Source organism: Tamandua tetradactyla, chromosome 3 (assembly GCF_023851605.1).
Source record: "Tamandua tetradactyla isolate mTamTet1 chromosome 3, mTamTet1.pri, whole genome shotgun sequence".
NCBI lineage: Eukaryota > Metazoa > Chordata > Mammalia > Pilosa > Myrmecophagidae > Tamandua > Tamandua tetradactyla.
In genome coordinates this window covers 31,596,169-31,614,593 of record NC_135329.1, presented here as the reverse complement: position 1 = coordinate 31,614,593, position 18,425 = coordinate 31,596,169, and the positions used below count along the sequence as shown (strand labels likewise).

Genomic DNA, 18,425 nt, shown 5'->3' with positions numbered 1-18,425 from the left:
GCTTCTCTGTTAAACCTGCACTGATTGGACTTCAAAGCAAACCCTTAATTTGTTTCAATTATCTATTTGATGCTATTGTGTGCTGTTCCACTCCAACAGAAACACATCCCTCAGTCCCAGCTATGGAGTCTCTAAGGAAATCATTGTAAGTAAACCCTCCAAGGTCACCTTCTGAAGTTATTCATCAACTGATTTTTACCCTACCTAGGTCATCTTCATTGCTTAGCCTCTTCCTTCCCTCTCTCTCCCTCTCCCTCCCTCTCCCTTTCTCTCTCTCTCTCTCTCCCCCACCCCGCACATGCGTGCGCACACATACACTACACACACACACACACAGACATGCTATAGGAAAAACTTCCATATCCAGCTTTCTACATGAAATTCTCCTGCTACATGATACCTATACAGGCTAAATGTGGTTGCTTGGAGTCATGTAGTAAAACGTGTTCTAATTTTTTGTAAAAAAATACTTTTACTGAGAAATCTTCACACACATACAGTCCATATGTGGTATACAACATCATCACACAGTTGTGTATTCATCACCATGATCATTTTTTAGGACATTTGCATCACTCCAGAAAAGAAATAAAAAGAAAAAATGCATACCTACCTCTTATTCCCTCTCATTGACCACTAGTATTTCAATCTATCCATATTTCTACCCTTTAACACCCCCTCCCCACTATTTATTTATTTATTTTTACTCAGCTGTCCATAACCTGGATAAAAGGAGGGTCAGACACAAGGTTTTCACAATCACAATCAATGTCTCTCTGGGCTCAGCAGTTTCAGGTACTTTCATCCCCCCACTCCAACACACAAAAAGTAAAAGGAGATATCTACATAATGCATAAGAATAACCTCCAGGATAACCTCTCGACTTTGTTTGAAACCTCTCAACCACTGAACCTTTATTTGTCTCATTGTTTCATTTCTCTCTTCCCCCTTTTGGTCAAGAAGGCTTTCTCAATCCCATGATGCCAGATCCCGGCTCATCCCAAGAGTCCTATCCTACATTGCCTGGGAGATTTAACCCCCCGGGAGTTATGTCTCATGTAGGGTGGGGGGGGGGGGCAGTGAGTTCATCTGCTGAGTTGGCTGAGAGGCCACATATGAGCAACAAAAGAGGTTCTCTGGTGGTGACTCTTAGTCCTAATTTTAAGTAGGCTTAGCCTATCTTTTGCAGGAATAAGTTTCATAGGAAAAATCCCCAAGATCAAGGGCTCAGCCGCTGAATTGGTTGTCCCCACTGCCTGGAATAACATCGGGAATTCCCCAGATGAGAAAGTTTAATATTTCCTCCTTTCTCCCCAGTCCTCCCAGGGGATTTTGCAAATATTCTTTATTCTCCGCCCCAATTATTCTGGGATATATTGGGGCATCACACTAACCTGTATAACCAACAAGATCTCATGTCCTATTCAAGATTCCATGTAATTATAGTCTTCAAATAAACTGAACATACAAGTTAAATTAGATAACGCACTACCCAAAATATAAATTTTGCACCAAATAAACATCTCTCCCATCAGTTTCACATAGAAGTTGAAGTTTCAAAATATGGATATCATCCTTTATTCAGTCTTCTGATACACCTTAGTACTCTCCAAATCAGATTCATTCATATCTCCAGTTGAAGTCTGATCACCTTTTCAACTTTTAAATAGTTGCTGAATGGGGTAGTGCTGACTTTCATAGCTTCAGTGCTCCATCTCAGAGTCTCTGGTGTCACATAAATACGCGACGCTTCAGGGAATGACCAGGTTATACACAAATAGCTCTGTATCTCAAAATCTAGAAATAACAGTTACAACTCCTGAATACATGTGACTGCTGTAAGAGCTTACAATTTAGGACCCTTTACAATAGGCCTCAACCTGATAACCCATGCTCTCAACTTCAGTTCTCTGAATTCATATATTATTGTTAGTCCATTTGAGTGAAGCATGATAATATTTGTCTTTTTGTTTCTGCCACTCCATTCAGCACACTGTCCTTAAGTTTCATTCATCTAGTAGTATGCCTCACAACTTCATTCCTTCTTGCAGCCTCTCAGTAGCCCATTGTATATATACATTTCCCTCCTCCATTCCATAGTCATTGTACCCTTAGGCCACCTCAATCCATTGCAAATCACATACACTGCCACTATAAACACGAGTGTGCAAATATCCATTCTGTCCACACTCTCAGTTCCTCAAGGTATATGTGTGTGTGTGTGTGTGTGTGTATTTATATATATATATGTATGTATGTATGTATATATATAAAACCTTGCAAGTTCATATGGCAACCCCACCCCCGGCCTCCTGTGGTACCATCACACTGCCTTCTGGAAGGGCTGGACCTCTCAGCTTCCCTACCAACAGTGAATAGATATATCTCTTTCTCCACATTTTCTCCACTACCTGCTTCTTTCTGTTCATTTTTTAGTTTTATTCACACATAATACAACCCAACCTAAGTATATAGACATGCCTTCACCACCATAATCTATATGAAGACATTTTCTTTTCTTCTGCAAAGAATTCCATACCCCTACCCCAAATCCCCAACTTGTTGACTTTTAGTTTTGGCATAATATCTTTGTTATATTCAGTGGAAGCATATCACAGTGTTACTGTTGACTCTGGACCCTAGCTTGCAGTGATTGTACCTTTTTCCTTTATAACATCCCATTTTCAATACTTCGTAATACTGACATTCATTTGTTCTCCCTTATGGAAAAACATTTTTATATTTGTACATTTAATTACCATCATTGTCCACTCTAGGCATTCCTAAGTTATACTGTTTCAGTCTATCTTTCCTTCTGGTTTCATACATGTCCCCTGCCCTTCTCCCTCAACCATACCCACACTCAGCTTCATTCACTGTACTTATATTATTGTACTATCATCAGACAGCATTGTGCTACCCATTTCTGAGTTTTTAAAATCAGTCCATTGGGGGTGCAAGGGTAGTTCAGTGGTAGAATTCTTGCCTGCCATGTGGGAGACCCAGGTTTGATTCCAGGCCCATGCACTTCCCCAAAACAAACAAACAAGCAAACAAAAAAAGAAAACAACAACAACAAAAATTCAACAAATGGTGCTGCAGTAATGGGATACTCACATGGAAAAAGGATGAAATGTGACCCGGGGCATATAGCATACCAAAAAAAAAACCAGTCCTGTTGCACAGTTTGTATTCCTTAAACACCAAATGCCCAATCTCTACCCTCTTTCTATCTCCTGATAAACTGTGTTCTTAACGTTAACTCTCAAAGTTCACTCGTTAATGTTAGTTCATATTAGTGAGACCATACAGTATTTGTCCTTTTGTTTCTGGCCAGTTTTACTCCACATAATGTCCTTAAGGTTATCCATCCATTGAGACTGGTATATGCTGTGTATATCCAGTCACTGATGTCCCCCAAGCAGTTGTTCTGTATAGTTTTGAGCTATTTTCAGCTGCTCTGGAGGATGAACTGAATTCCACACTTCATCATGCCACCATCTTCTCTTAATCTTAATTCATTCTTGTGCATGTGAACTCATTGTAAATATGACCTTTTGATGAGGTTACTTCAGTGAAGGTGTGGCCCACCTGAATCAGGATGGGTCTTAATCCTCTTACTGGAGGCCATATAGAGAAGGCCACAGAGAAGCTACAGAAGTAGCTCAGTGGTAGAATGGAATTCTCAGGGGTATGGAATTCTTTGCAGAAGAAAAGAAAATATCTTCATATAGATTATGGTGGTGAAGGCATGTCTGTATACTTAGGTTGGGTTGTATTATGTGTGAATAAAACTACTACAGAAGTAGCTTCTTGCCAGAACGTGGAAGTCAATGGAACCCAGACGAGAAAGGAGGAAACACTGGCATGTGCATTGTCATGTTATGGAAAAGCCAAGGAACCCCAAAGACTGCCACCTGACAAAAGACACTGAACCCAGGAGAAAGTAAGCCTTCTAGCCTCTGAAACCATAAGCCAATAAAGTCCTGTTAAGCCAAACCATTGTATAATGTTTGTTTGAACAGCTATGAAATAAAAACTAAAGTATAAAATACCTTTTAAACGCATGGATCAGATGGGAGAAAACTAAAAGAAGTCTTCTATAGCCAAGAATGAAGTAGAAGTGTAAGTTCAGGAAAGTAAAGGAGTAATGAAGCTGCAGTGACATAAAGCTTCACTATTAATAGTCCAGTTAGGGGGAGATAGGAGACATAGCCTTGGGAAGAATGGGGAAGAATCAAATAGAGATGCAGGCATAAAGCCAAGACTATATAGGCTACATCCTCAAGGAAAGGTCAGCTAGAAAAGAATCCACTCTATGGCGGCAACTGTAGAACAATAATGGAGTATATTTAACATCACTGAATTATATACTGCAAAGTGGCTAAAATGATTAATTTTAGGTTGTACATATGTTGCCAGAATAGACCTGTACAACACAAAAAGTGAGTCCTAATGTAAACTATGGACTATAGTTAGTAATATAATTACAATAATGTTTCATCAATTGTAACAAAGGTACTACACCAATGCAAAACGTTAACAATCAGGAAAACTTTGGGGGGAGAATATATGGGAATTCTATACATTCCACATGTTTTTTCTGTAAACCTCCAAATGCTCTCAATAAAAAATCTAAAAAAGAATCCACCCCACTGAGTTAAGCAAAAAGCAAACATTACCTGTCTTAACCTTATCTACAGGTGAGAGGATGGAGGAGATAAAAAATTCTTCCCTAAGAATTAATCTATAGACACAGGTTGGAGCTCACATGGATATGGGGACTAACTCACTGTACACACATTGTCTTAAAACCTATAAGCAAAAATTTAAATTAAAAATGGATTTAGATTTATATTGCTCCCTACCACCTAAAAGAGCCAACCAAAATCCTGGCGAAGAACCTGCTCTCCTTCCCAGGCCTCAGAATTACTGGCACTTATACACATCTTAATGACATGACCTATAATTAAAAAAATGATAATACACAAACAAAAGGGATCTAGGGAATAAGAATCAACAGAAACATAAAAAGGCATAAGCACAGACCCACAAAAGTTTTCGAGTATGAGATAAATAAGTTTTAAAATCTAAAGCAGTAAAAGAGGGAATAAAAGCATAATTAAGGAGAAAGTAACTATCAAAGATGACCAGGCAGATTAGAAAAAGAAAGGTAAACAGAATATAAAATATAATAAGAAAAGAACCTCAATGGCTTTGTAGTAATGGATTAGAATTGAAAACATCTGTAAAAACTCATGTTTAACTTAATACAAACATAGAGGGTAAAACAAAGAAATTTTAATAGACATGTATATATATGTATATATGGTTAATATCCTCACATATTTATTTGTTCTGTTAATTGAGAGGACCTAAAAGAAACAACACCCTGGTAGCAAAGGGTACATTGAGTGCCCAAATGTTGGTTTCAATAAAAAGAAGCAGGGCTCCTCAGAGAAATGGCTGATTTAGGACTGGGGCAGAAAAAATAGAAGATGAGCCTGGAGCATCCTATAGTGTCATAAAGTAAGGAATGCTCAGAGCAAACCACACTGATGGGATCCTGACAAAAGGGCACTTGAGTCAACTGAAAGAGCTCCCAATATGAGCAATAAAATACATAAAGTAGTACTGGATTATAATCTGAACTATAAATTAAATATACATGGTCTGTAACGATCTAAACAAATGATTAAATAAAATAATGAATGGGGGAGAAAAGATAAATCTCCCATGAAGAAGAATTCCAAAAGTAGGCGACTATAACTTCCTACTCATTAAATGTGGGTGGCACACAATGACTTCCTTCCAAAGAGTACAGTATGGAAAGTAAGGGGGAAAAAAAGAGTAACTTTTACAGTAGAGAAATCTGACAAACACAACTTCAGCCAAGTAGTCAAGGTCAATGGCAACATGATCAGTCATAAATCATGCTGCTATTATATACCCTTGATATAATATGATGAAAATGTTACCTTACCTCTACAATATTCCTCCTAAAAAAACATAACCTGAGTTGAATCATGAGAAAAACATCAGAAAAATTCCAAGAGAGGAGTATCCTGAATTATACCTAAACACTACTCTTCAAAATCCTTACAGTCTTAAAAAAAAAACAGAAAAGTCTGAGAAAGTTTTATAGCCAAGAGGAGCCTAAGGAGGCATGACATCTAAATGTAATGCTGTATCCAGGATGGGATCCTGGTACAGAAAAAGGACATTAGGCCCTTTTGAACTAAGGAAATCTGAATAGGCTATAGAATTTAGTTATTAAGAATTATGGATCAATGGTGGTTCATTAATTGTAACAGACAAACCAAACTACTGTAAGATATTAATAATATACAAAACTGTGTGCAGATGGGTATGGGGAAACTGCATTATATGTTCAATTTTTCTGTAAATTTAAAATTGTTATAAATAAGTCTATCAATTTTTTAATAGCCTAAATGGAAATAGGAAACAATGGATTTGAAATGGTTAAAGAAAGAACTAGTGAACTGAATAAACTAGTAAACTGGATAAACTATGCAATCTACAACACAGAGTCAATGAAACAAAAGTACAAAAGAGAGTAATAGACATAGAGAAGAGAGTAAAAGGAGGCTATCAGAGTCCTAGAAGAAATAATAGAAAAAAATATGGTCAAATAATATTTGAAGGGGGTAATACTTTTGAAGGGGGTAATACTTTTGAAATTTCCAGAATTAAAAAAAATTAATTCCTACAGAACTACCACTGACTATTAAGTAACCTAAATAAATAGAAAATTGACACATGCAAACATCAAAGTGAACCTGCAGAATACCAAAGACAAGAAAAAGATTTTAAAAAGTAGCCAGAGAGAAAACACAGATTACCTTCAAATGACTGACAATAAATAGTCTTTGCTATAGCAACAGTGTAAGCTAGAAGGTCAAATGACACATCAATATGACAGAAAAAATACTTACTACCAACCTAATATTACATACAAGGCAAAATTATCAAGAGTAAGGATACAATACAAAGCAGCAGCAGAATACATATTCTTTTCTAGTGCACACGAATCATTCTCCAGGTTAGATCATATGCCAGTTCACAAAATAAGTCTCAATGAATTAAAAAAAATACTGAAATCATACAATGTATCATCTCCCACCAGAATGGAATAAGCTATAAATCAACAAGAGGAAGAAACAGAAAATTCACAAATATGTGGAAATTAAACAACATATTTTTAATCAATGGGTTGAAGAGGAAATCACAAAGGAAATCAGGAAATATTTTAAGAATAAAAATGAAAACAAAACATATGAAGACTTATGGGCTACTGAATTCCTGGTGGGCATTTTGTTTTCTTTAAGGGATTTAAATACGTCTTTTGGCCTCCAAAAGATTTTTCTGATGGGGGTGCAAGGGTAGTTCAGTGGTAGAATTCTCACCTTCCATGCAGGAGACCTGGGTTCGATTTCCAAACCTGCACTTTCCCAAAAAACTAACAAAAATTCAAAACAATGGTGTTGCAATGACAGAACACGCACATGGAAAAATCATGAAATGTGACCCCGCCATACAGGTACAAAAAAAAATTTCTCTGATGAGAAATCTGGCAAAAATTATCTTCAAAAATGAAGTAGAAATTAAGACATTTATAGATAAACAAAAGCTGAAAGAGTTCATTACCACAAGTCCTGCCCTACTAGAAAAAAGCAACTAAATACAAGAAAAATAGTAATGGAATAACTGAGAAAAATACAAAGACACAGAAAACAAATAGCTAAATAGCAGAAGTAAATCTTTACTTCACAGTAATTACCTTAAAGGTAAAGACTGGCAGATTAGATGAAAAAGCATGATGCACCTATGGTATCTATGAGGGATTCACTTTATGCACAAAGATAGCAGGACTTGAAAGTAAAAGACGGAAAAGCTATTCTGCATAGACAATAATAAAAAGACAGTAATATAGACTGTAAGTCAAAAAAGATTACAAGAGATAAAGAAGGATATTATATGTTGATAAAAGGTTCAATCCAGCTAAAAGATGTAAAAATTATAAAGAACATATATGCACCTCAAAACTGAGCCCCAAAAATATATAAAGCAAAAACTGACAAAATTATGTGGAGAAACAGAAAGTTCTACAGTAATAGGGGGATTCAATACACTACTTTCAATAATTGATAGAACATCTAAGCAGATAAATAAGGAAATAAAGGACTTGAACAATATATTAAACAATGAGACCTAATGAATAATCTAGAACATTCCACCCAACAAGAGCAGAATCATATTCTTCTCAAGTGCACATGGAATATTTTCCAGGATAGACCATATGTTAGGCCACAAATCAAATATTAACAAATTTAAGAATATTGAAATCATATCCAGTACTTTCTAAGACCATAATGGAATAAAGCTAAAAATCAATAAAAGAAGGAAAATTATAAAATTAAAACATATGTGGAAATTAAAGAATATACTATTAAACAATCAATGGATCAAAAAATCACAAGAGACAGCAGCTCTGGCTGCAGCGGCTGAGGAACTGAAAGGTAGAAAGCTGGAGGCTGGCATGGAGGCAAGGAGCTGTGGAGCCTGTGGGAGTGCATAGATGGGAGCCTGGGACTAGGAAGTAAGCCAGGTCATGTTCTTAGGCACACTACCCTCACCAGCACAGCCCCATTACTAGCAATTCACCCTACACCCCACGCACCCGAACCTCATTATCCGCTCCCATTCCCAGTGCTCCAGGCACCCCCACCCCACCAGCCCCCAGTGCACTTACCTGTTCCCCACCCCCACCACAAGTGCAGCCCAACCCACCTCTCCTGCATACCTCCCAAGCATCACCTCCCCTTCCCTGTTCCCTGTAGGCTGTTACCAGTGCATAAAGGCTGCAGGCACTAACCTCCATACCTAGGCTACCCACCCCTGCCACCCTACCCCACTGCCCATAGTGTCGCACAGCCACACCCTGCCCCCTCCAAATTCTGTGCATCTGTTTACAGCACTCCCAGGCCCACACATGTGCATGGGCCCCAATCACATCATTCAGCTCTGGGAACCACACTTTACAGCAGTCCTAGAACCGTACATGCACACAGATCTCAGCCTCACTTCCCAGCTCTGAGAGAGTGCTGACCTATGGAGCAGGGTCACATCTGTCTCTAATTCACAAAGGCATAATGCTGACCCACTGTCACAGCTCTAAGCATGTACACAAAGGGCCCCATGCCTCAGACCAGCGCATACCAGGGTTATACCACCCAGACCAGTGTACTCACACAGCTATATCCTCCCTGGCTGCTGGACGCCCACATTCACAAGCATCAGCATAACATCCCCAAACTGCGCCTGTACCTGCCCTGAAACAAATCACTGCACTGAGTGCCCACCCCATGCCCTGATGTACAACCATCCCATAAACACAAGGTCTTAGACTACTGAAAAAAATCAACTCCCAAAGTAAATCAATCAAGATATTTACATGCCAAGAAGACAGCAGAAGATCACCAAGCATATCACAATGCAGACAGATACAGCCCTGCCTAATGACCAAATTGAAACACCAGAGGAGACACAGAGAGTGGAACAACTAATTAAAGATATTCATACAACTCTGATTAAAAAAATAAGTGGTACAGCAAATGACATTAAGAAAGATCAAGAAGACAGTAGAAGAGCATAAAGAGGAATTTGAAAGAATAAATAGGAAAATAGCAGATATCACAGAGATTAATGACTCTGTTGACCAAATAAAAACATATTAGAGGCACTCAACACCAGATCTGGAGAGACAGAAGAAAGAATAAGTGATGTAGAGGACAGGATAATTGACTTCAAAGACTTAAAACAGCAAATGGCAAAAAAGATTGAAAAAATTGAAGGAACTCAGGGAAATGATAGACAAAACAAAGCACACAAATATAAGAATCATTGGTGCCCCAAGAGAAGAGAGGAGTAAAGGGCTAGGAAAAGTAGATGAAGATATAATCGGGAAAAACTTCTGAACCCTCAGAAAGAACATAAATATTCAAGTCAAAGAAGCCCAAAGAACTCCAAACAGAATAAATCCAAATAGGCCTACCCCAAGGCACATACTAATCAGTCCATCAAATGTTGAAGAGAAGCAGAAAATCCTGAAAGCAGTAAGAGAAAAACAATCTACTACATACAAGGGAAATCAAATAAGACTGAGTTCTAGACTACTCAACTAGCACCCTGGAAGTGAGAAGGTAGTGGTATGATATATTCAAGATCCTGAAAGAGAAAGATTTCCAGCCAAGAATTCTGTACCCAGCTGTGCTGTTCAAAAGGACGTATGTCCCCTAAAAAGCCATGTTTTAATCTAAATCCCATTTTGTAAAGGCAGAATAATCCCTATTCAATACTGTATGTTTGAAACTGTAATCAGATCATCTCCCTGGAGATGTGATTTAATCAAGAGTAGTTGTTAAATTGGATTAGGTGATGACATGTCTCCACCCATTTGGGTGGGGCTTGATTGGTTTACTGGAGTCCTGTAAAAGAGGAAACATTTTGGAGAATGACAGATTCAAAGAAAGCAGAGAATGCTGCAGCACCACGAAGGAGAGAGTTCAACAGCCAGCGCTTTGGAGATGAAGAAGGAAAATGCCTCCCAGGGAGCTTCATAAAACAGGAAGCCAGGAGAAGACCTTAGCAGATGATGCCGTGTTCACCATGTGCCTTTCCAGATGAGAGAGAAACTCTGACTGTGTTCACTGTGTGCCTTTTCACTTGAGAGAGAAACCCTGAACTTCATCATCCTTGTTGAACCAAGATATCTTTCACTGGATGCCCTTGGTTGGACATTTCTATAGACTTGTTTTAATTGGGACATTTTCTCGGCCTTAGAACTGTAAACTTGCAACTTATTAAATTCCCCTTTTTAAAAGTCATTCTGTTTCTGGTATATTGCATTCTGGCAGCTAGCAAACTAGAATACCAGCCAAATTGTCCTTCAAACTTGAGGGAGAGATTAAAGTTTTCATAGACAAAGAAGTCCTGAAAGAATTTGTCAAGAAAAGATCAGCCCTACAAGAAATACTAAAAGGAGTCCTGCCAGCTGAAAAAAAAAAGTCAGGAGAGGGAGGTCTGGAGGAGGGCATAGACTGGAAGAGTACCACTAAGGGTAATTTAAAGAATACAAAGAAACATTCTATATCTTTTCCGGTTATGTTGCTAGTTCTTCTAAACCAATGCATATGTACTAAGAAATGATGATCATGCATCTATGTGATGATGTTAAGAATTAATGATTGCATATGTAGAATGGTATGATCTCTAAATGTTGGGTTAATTTCCTTTTTCCGTTAATTAAAAAAAAAAAAAAAGAGAAGGGATAATTGGAGCTGAAGGGATACAGACTGTACAACAGGACTGGATATAAAAACTCAGAAATGGACAGCACAATACTACCCAATTGTAATGCAATTATGTTAAAACACTGAATGAAGCTGCATGTGAGGTATAGGTTTTTTTTTTTTTCTTTCTATTATTGTTTTAATTCTTATTCTGTTGTCTTTTTATTTCTTTTTCTAAATCGATGCAAATATACTAAGAAATGATGAATATGCAACTATGTGATGTTATTAAGAATTACTGATTGTACATGTAGATTGGAATGATTTCTATTGTTTTGTTAATTCTTTTTTTAATTAATAAAAAAAATTAAAAAAATAAAAGAATACAAAGAGAAAGATGGAAAAAATATAGATAGATCTGACAAATAACATAAAAAAGATAAGATGGTGAAATCAAGAAACGCCTTTTCAGTAATAACTTTGAATGTTAATGAACTAAACTTACCAATTAAAAGATACAGATTGGCAGAATAGATTAAGAAACATAATCCAGATATATTTTGCTTACAAGAGATTATCTTAGACACAAGGATACAAATAGATTGAAGTGAAAGGATTAAAAAAGATTTTCCACATAAGTTGAAAGCAGGAGTGGCTATACTAATATTGGACAAAATAGATTTTAAATGTACAGACATCATAAGAGACAAAGAAGGACGCTACATACTAATTAAAGGGTCAATTCACCAAGAAGATAGAACAATCATAAGTGTTTATGCTCCCAATAAAAGAGCTCCAAAATACATGAGACAGATACTGGCAAAACTGAAGGGAGTGATAGATATTTCAACAATAACAGTAAGAGACTTCAATACACCCCTCTCCTCTGCAGACAGAACAAGACAGAAGATCAACAAGGAAATAGAGAAGTTAAATAACTTGATAAATGAATTAGACTTAACAGACATATATAGATCATTGCACCCCAAAGCATAAGGTTATACATTCTTCTCTAGTGCTCATGGAACATTCTCCAGGATAGATCATATGCTGGGGCACAAAACAGGTCTTTATAAACTTAAAAATACAGAAATTATTCAGAGCACTTTCTCTGATCAGAACGTGATGAAGCTGGATCTCAATAACCACCAAAGAGCAAGAACATTTACAAATATATGGAGATTAAGTAACACATTCTTAAACAACCTGTGGGTCAAAGAGGAAATTGCTAGAGAAATCAGTAGCTATCTGGAGATGAATGAAAATGAGAATACAACTTATCAGAACTTATGGGATGTGGCAAAGGCTGTGCTGAGAGGGAAATTTATTGCCCTAAATGCCTATATTAAAAAACAAGAATGAACAAAAATTGAGCACTTAACAGCAAACCTGGAGGAACCTGAGAAAGTACAACAAACTGACCCCAAAGCAAATAGGAAAAGAGAAATAACAAAGATTAAAGCAGAGATAAATGAATGGGAGAACAAAAGAACAATAGAAAGAATCAATAAAACCAAAAGCTGGTTCTTTGAGAAAATCAATAAAATTGATGGACCACTAGCAAGACTGACAAAGAAAAAAAGAGATAGGATGCAAATAAACAGAATCAGAAATGAGAAGGAGTGCATTACCACAGACCCTAAATAAATTAAAGAAATTATAAGATGATACTATGAACAACTATATGCTAACAAACTAGACAACTTAGATGAAATGGGCAAATTCCTAGAGACACACAAACAAGCTACACTGACTCAGGAAGAAATAGAAGATCTCAACAAACTAATCACAAGAAAAGAGAATCAATCAGTCATCAAAAATCTTCCTACAGAGAAATCCCAGGGCCAGATGGCATCACAGGGGAATTTTATTAAACACTCCATAAAGACACCAATCCTGCTCAAACTTTTCCAAAAAATTGAGGAAAAAGGGACTCTACCTAACTCATTTTATGAAATTAATATCATTTTAATACCAAAACTAGGTAAACATGCTATAAGAAAGGAAAACTACAGGCCAATCTTCCTAATGAACATAGATGCAAAAATTCTCAATAAAATATTAACAAATCAAATTTAACCACACATTAAAAGAATTATACACCATGATCCAGTGGGGTCTATACCAGGAATGCAAAGATGGTTCAACACAAGAAAATCAATTAATGTAATACAGCACATTAACAAATCAAAAGGGAAAAATCACATGATCATCTCGATTGATGCTGAAAAAGCATTTGACAAAATTCAGCATCCTTTTCTGATAAAAATACTCCAAAAAATAGGAATCAAAGGTAACTACCTTAATATGATAAAGGGAATATATGAAAAACTGAAAGCCAGCATCATACTCAATGGAGAGAGACTGAAAGCTTTCCCCCTAAGATCAGGTACAAGACAAGGATGCCCACTGTCACTACTATTATTCAACATTGTGCTAGAAGTTCTAGCTAGAGCAATCAGGCAGGATAAAGAAATAAATAGCATCCAAATTGGAAAGGAAGAAGTAAAAGTCTCATTATTTGCAGATGATATGATACCATACTTGGAAGATTCTGAGAAATCCACAGCAAAGTTATTTGAGCTAATAAACAAATTCAGCAACATGGCGGGATATAAAATAAATGTGCAAAAATCAGTAACATTTACACAAACAATGACTTAGCTGAGGCATTGGTTAAGGAAAAAATTCCATTCAAAATAGCAACTAAAAGAATTGAACACTTAGGAATGAACTTAACTATGGTCATAAAGTTTCTTGTACACAGAAAACTACTTAACATTGCTAAAAGAAATCAAGGAAGATGTAAATAGGTAGAAAGACATTCCCTGCTCGCGGATAGGAAGACTAAATATAGTTAAGATGTCAATTCTACCCAAATTGATCTGCAGATTCAACACAGTACCAATCAAAATTCCAACAATCTACTTTGAAGATTTGGAAAAGCTAACTACCAAATTCATCCGGAAGACAAAGAAACCCCTAATAGCCAAAAGCATCCTAATAAAGAAAAACAAAGTGGGAGGATTAACACTCTCTGACTTTAAAACCTATTATAAAGCCACAGTGGTCAAAACAGCATGGTACTGGCACAAAGACAGAAACATTGACTAATGGAATCAAATCCAGAGTGCAGAAATAGACCACCAAATCTATGGCCAATTAATTTTTGACAAGTCCCCCAAATCCTGTGAGCTGGGACAAAATAGTCTTTGCAATAATTGGGCATGGAAGAACTGGGTATCAATAGCCAAGAGAATGAAAGACGACCCCTATCTTACACCCTACACAAAAATTAACTCAAAGTGGATCAAACACCTAAATATAAGAACTAGCACCATACAGCTTCTAGAAGAAAATGTAGGGAAATATTTCCAGGACCTAGTAATAGGAGGTAGCATCCTAAACTTTATACCCAAAGCACAAGCAACAAAAGAAAAAAATAGATAAATGGGAACTCCTCAAAATTAAATGCTTCTGTACCTCAAAAGACGCAGTCAAAAAGATGAAGAGGTAGCCTACTAAATGGGAGAAAATATTTGGAAATCACATATTGGACAAAGGTTTGATTTTCTGTATATACAAAGAAATCATACAACTCAACAACAAAAGAACAAACAACCCAATTATAAAATGGGCTAAAGATATGAAAAGGCATTTTTCTAAAGAGCAAATACAGACGGCTCAAAAGCACATGAAGAGATGCTCAATTTCACTGGCTATAAGGGAAATAAAGATCAAGACTTCAATGAGATACCCCTCACACCTATAAAAATGGCTCCTCACACCTATAAGAATGGCTACTATTAAACAAATAGGAAATTATAAATCTTGAAGAGGATATGGAGAAACTGGGACACTTATGCACTGCTGGTGGAAATGTATAATGGTGCAGCCACTATGGAAGACTATTTGGCAGTTCCTTAGGAAACTAAACATCAAGTTGCCCTATGACTCAGCAATAGCATTACTTGGTATATACCCAGAAGAGCTGAAAGCAATGACATAAGCAGACATTTGCACATCAATGTTCATAGCAGCATTATTCACAATCACCAAAAGATGGAAACAAACCAAATGCCATCAACAGACAAGTGGATCAACAAAATGTGGTATATACATATGATGGAATATTATGCAGCAGTAAGATAAAATGACACCCTGAAGCACATGACAACATGGATGAATCTTGAGGACATAATGCTGAGTGAAATTAGCCAGACACAAAAGGATAGAAACTGTATGATTCCACTTTTATGACCAGCATAAAGGTATAATCAGAGGCTTATAATAGAGAATATAGAGGACTTAGAGTTACACAGATGCTAGAGATGGGTGAACCATTAGTTGATGAGGTTGAAGTCCAATGTAAAGCAACAGATAAGAGTGATGGTGAGGTACCTGAATTATCTTAAAGACGGAGCTTTATAAAGATAAAACTTTATAAAGATGTAAGTTTATGCCTTATGGTCATTTGTATGCCTCAAAATGCCCACACTGCCCAGCACACAGAATGCCACACAAAAATGTGGGCTGAATTTCTGCATATATATGTGCATTTTAGCAATACACATAACTTACTATACAGTGATGGGAAAGACAGACAAAAAGGATTAACTCATACATTTAATTTATAGGTTTGATTTTACAGGCATTTTGTAATAATATAATGTCATGATTTTTATGGCTTTTTTCCTCATAAAGTAACAATATACATAGAAATGCTTAGAAATACTTTTTGTTTGTTTGTTTTTTGCATGTGTAGGCACCAGGAATCGAACCCAGGTCTCTTAGCAGGTGAAAACTCTGCCTGTTAAGAAATACTTTTTAAATCTGCAAATCCTCCACTAGCAAATCATCTCTTATGTCAAGCCTACCATCATGAATAAGATAAATGTGATCATCCTACAGCAATACTTCTTTTGTAAGTTCAGCCTTAATGGATGATGGATTTTTTTTGTTTTTACTTTGGTTTGGTAATCTAATAGAATGTCTAAAGACCTATACAATTACTTACTTATTCTGCTTACAATGTCTCAGAAAGCACAACTTTTATCCAAAATGATGTATTAAAATCCTGTTAACATTTTACAAGTTTTTTTAAAATGAGAATGCTTTTAGACATACACATTCAAACGAAACAAGGATTGAGGAAGCACTCTACATATGTGAAATAAAAAATATAAGAGAAGGAACATGTCTTAGGTTTTAGATACATACTAATTGTGGAGAGCCGCCTCCCGGGTCTGGCCTAGTGGACACGCTGCGGCCTGCTCTAGAGTTCCCCCCGCCCATCGAGTGAGTCAAGATGGCGCCCGCATCCTGTTTCCGCGTATGACGCACGCGCCCACCAACCCTATCTTCCAATCACCTCTGTATACGTGGCACTAACCTATTGGGTTTGGGCACAGTATATAAGAGGTTACCCGGACAGGGTGGGTGGAGACGACCCATAGGGAGCCGTACCTGACGGCCGCATAGAGGTTGTTCCCCCGCGGGGTATTCTGTCCCGCGCGGAATTTGTAACAGAGCTTGCAAGCTTAGCTCCAGTAAAGGTCTGTGCTCACAACTGCAGCGTGTCTCGAACCCGTGTCTGTCACTTGAGTCGGTTTGTCTGCGTCTGTCTCTCTCTCCCTCCTGTTCCCTCCGCCGGCCGGGGACCAGAAGCTGAGCGAGACGGCGCCGGACAAGTGGTGGCCCGTACGGGGACCCTCCTCTCTCGACACCTCTTCTGCAAGGAGAGCCGTACTGTCTCTTCTTGAACTGAGAAGGACGTGCATCCTGAGCTCGCAGCGGACTTCCCGCGCCTGATCACCGCGAGAAGGAGCCAGGACGTCAACCAGTGTGGGTTCCGGAAAGACTGGTGAGAACCGTGACATCGCCCGAGGAGGCCACGGAGCTGTTGCCCAAAAAACCAACAAGCCTTCAACCTGAACCATCAGATCAGGCCTCCAACTCTGCTGATGACGGCGGCGACTGACGAGATGGCAACGAAAACGCCGGTCACCCTTCGACTGTTTAGAAGGGGGGACCAGTTTTAATACCCCCCGCTCTCCCAACAGGTGGAATCAGACCTTAAAGTGCTTGGGAAGATCAAGTTAACCCCCGTTGCCTTCGACCTTTCCAAACTGGGCGAGACTGTACAAAGTCTGTGGAACCGAGTCACCTCTTGGTTCTCTTGGCCCAATTTGACTACTTGGATTCTCGTAGCGGTGGGACTATTAGTGGGATTAGTCACTGTTAAATGCTTGTTAGAACGCTTGTTCCAGACACAGCAGTAATTGCGTGTTACTACCATGTTGGCTATGTCACTCGCCCCTGGTGCTCCTGACAACGACCGCCCTGCTGCCCAGTCCCCCATTTCACCGTATGACCCATCCCGGCCACTCAGGGCGGGACGCTCGAAAGCAAGACCCGCTGCAAGGCCCATGGCTGTGTCCCGGGTATAAAAGGCGGCACCAGCAGTCATAATTTTGGTCGTAGGCTGATCTCTTAGGCGAAGTCGCAGTCCTGGCCAGACTAGACTCCAGCCATTGCACAGAGACACCTAGCGACACTCTCGATTCTGGTTGCCGCTCTCCTGCCCCCCCTCATAACCCAGTTGCGAGGCGAAGCACTGCAGGGAGAGTCACGTGGTTTCCAGCTCACGGGCTCTCCGGTCTCTATATGAGGTGGCATTCTGGTTGGTGCCTAGCAAGCCTAGTCCAGACTCCCCAAAGCACCAAAACATGTAGTGGGCCACTCAGGCCCACGGGAGCACACTCATCAATGGAGACACTGGGTCAAAATAAATAAAAAAAGGGGAGATGTGGAGAGCCGCCTCCCGGGTCTGGCCTAGTGGACACGCTGCGGCCTGCTCTAGAGATCCCCCCGCCCATCGAGTGAGTCAAGATGGCGCCCGCATCCTGTTTCCGCGTATGACGCACGCGCCCACCAACCCTATCTTCCAATCACCTCTGTATACGTGGCACTAACCTATTGGGTTTGGGCACAGTATATAAGAGGTTACCCGGACAGGGTGGGTGGAGACGACCCATAGGGAGCCGTACCTGACGGCCGCATAGAGGTTGTTCCCCCGCGGGGTATTCTGTCCCGTGCGGAATTTGTAACAGA

The 18,425-nt window shown here is 38.7% G+C and overlaps 1 protein-coding gene and 1 long non-coding RNA gene across 4 annotated transcripts in view; one reads left to right on the top strand and one right to left on the bottom strand.

The window, feature by feature from the left end:
* The window catches only part of LOC143677213 (uncharacterized), a 352,942-nt gene extending 334,813 nt beyond the window's left edge, over window positions 1-18,129 (top strand). The window contains exon 3 of the long non-coding RNA XR_013172449.1: window positions 16,977-18,129. This is a non-coding gene — a long non-coding RNA (uncharacterized LOC143677213). The remainder of the gene's footprint in view (window positions 1-16,976) is intronic.
* MSRA (methionine sulfoxide reductase A) overlaps window positions 1-18,425 on the bottom strand; it is a 559,731-nt gene that overhangs the window by 171,619 nt on the left and 369,687 nt on the right. The window lies entirely within an intron of this gene.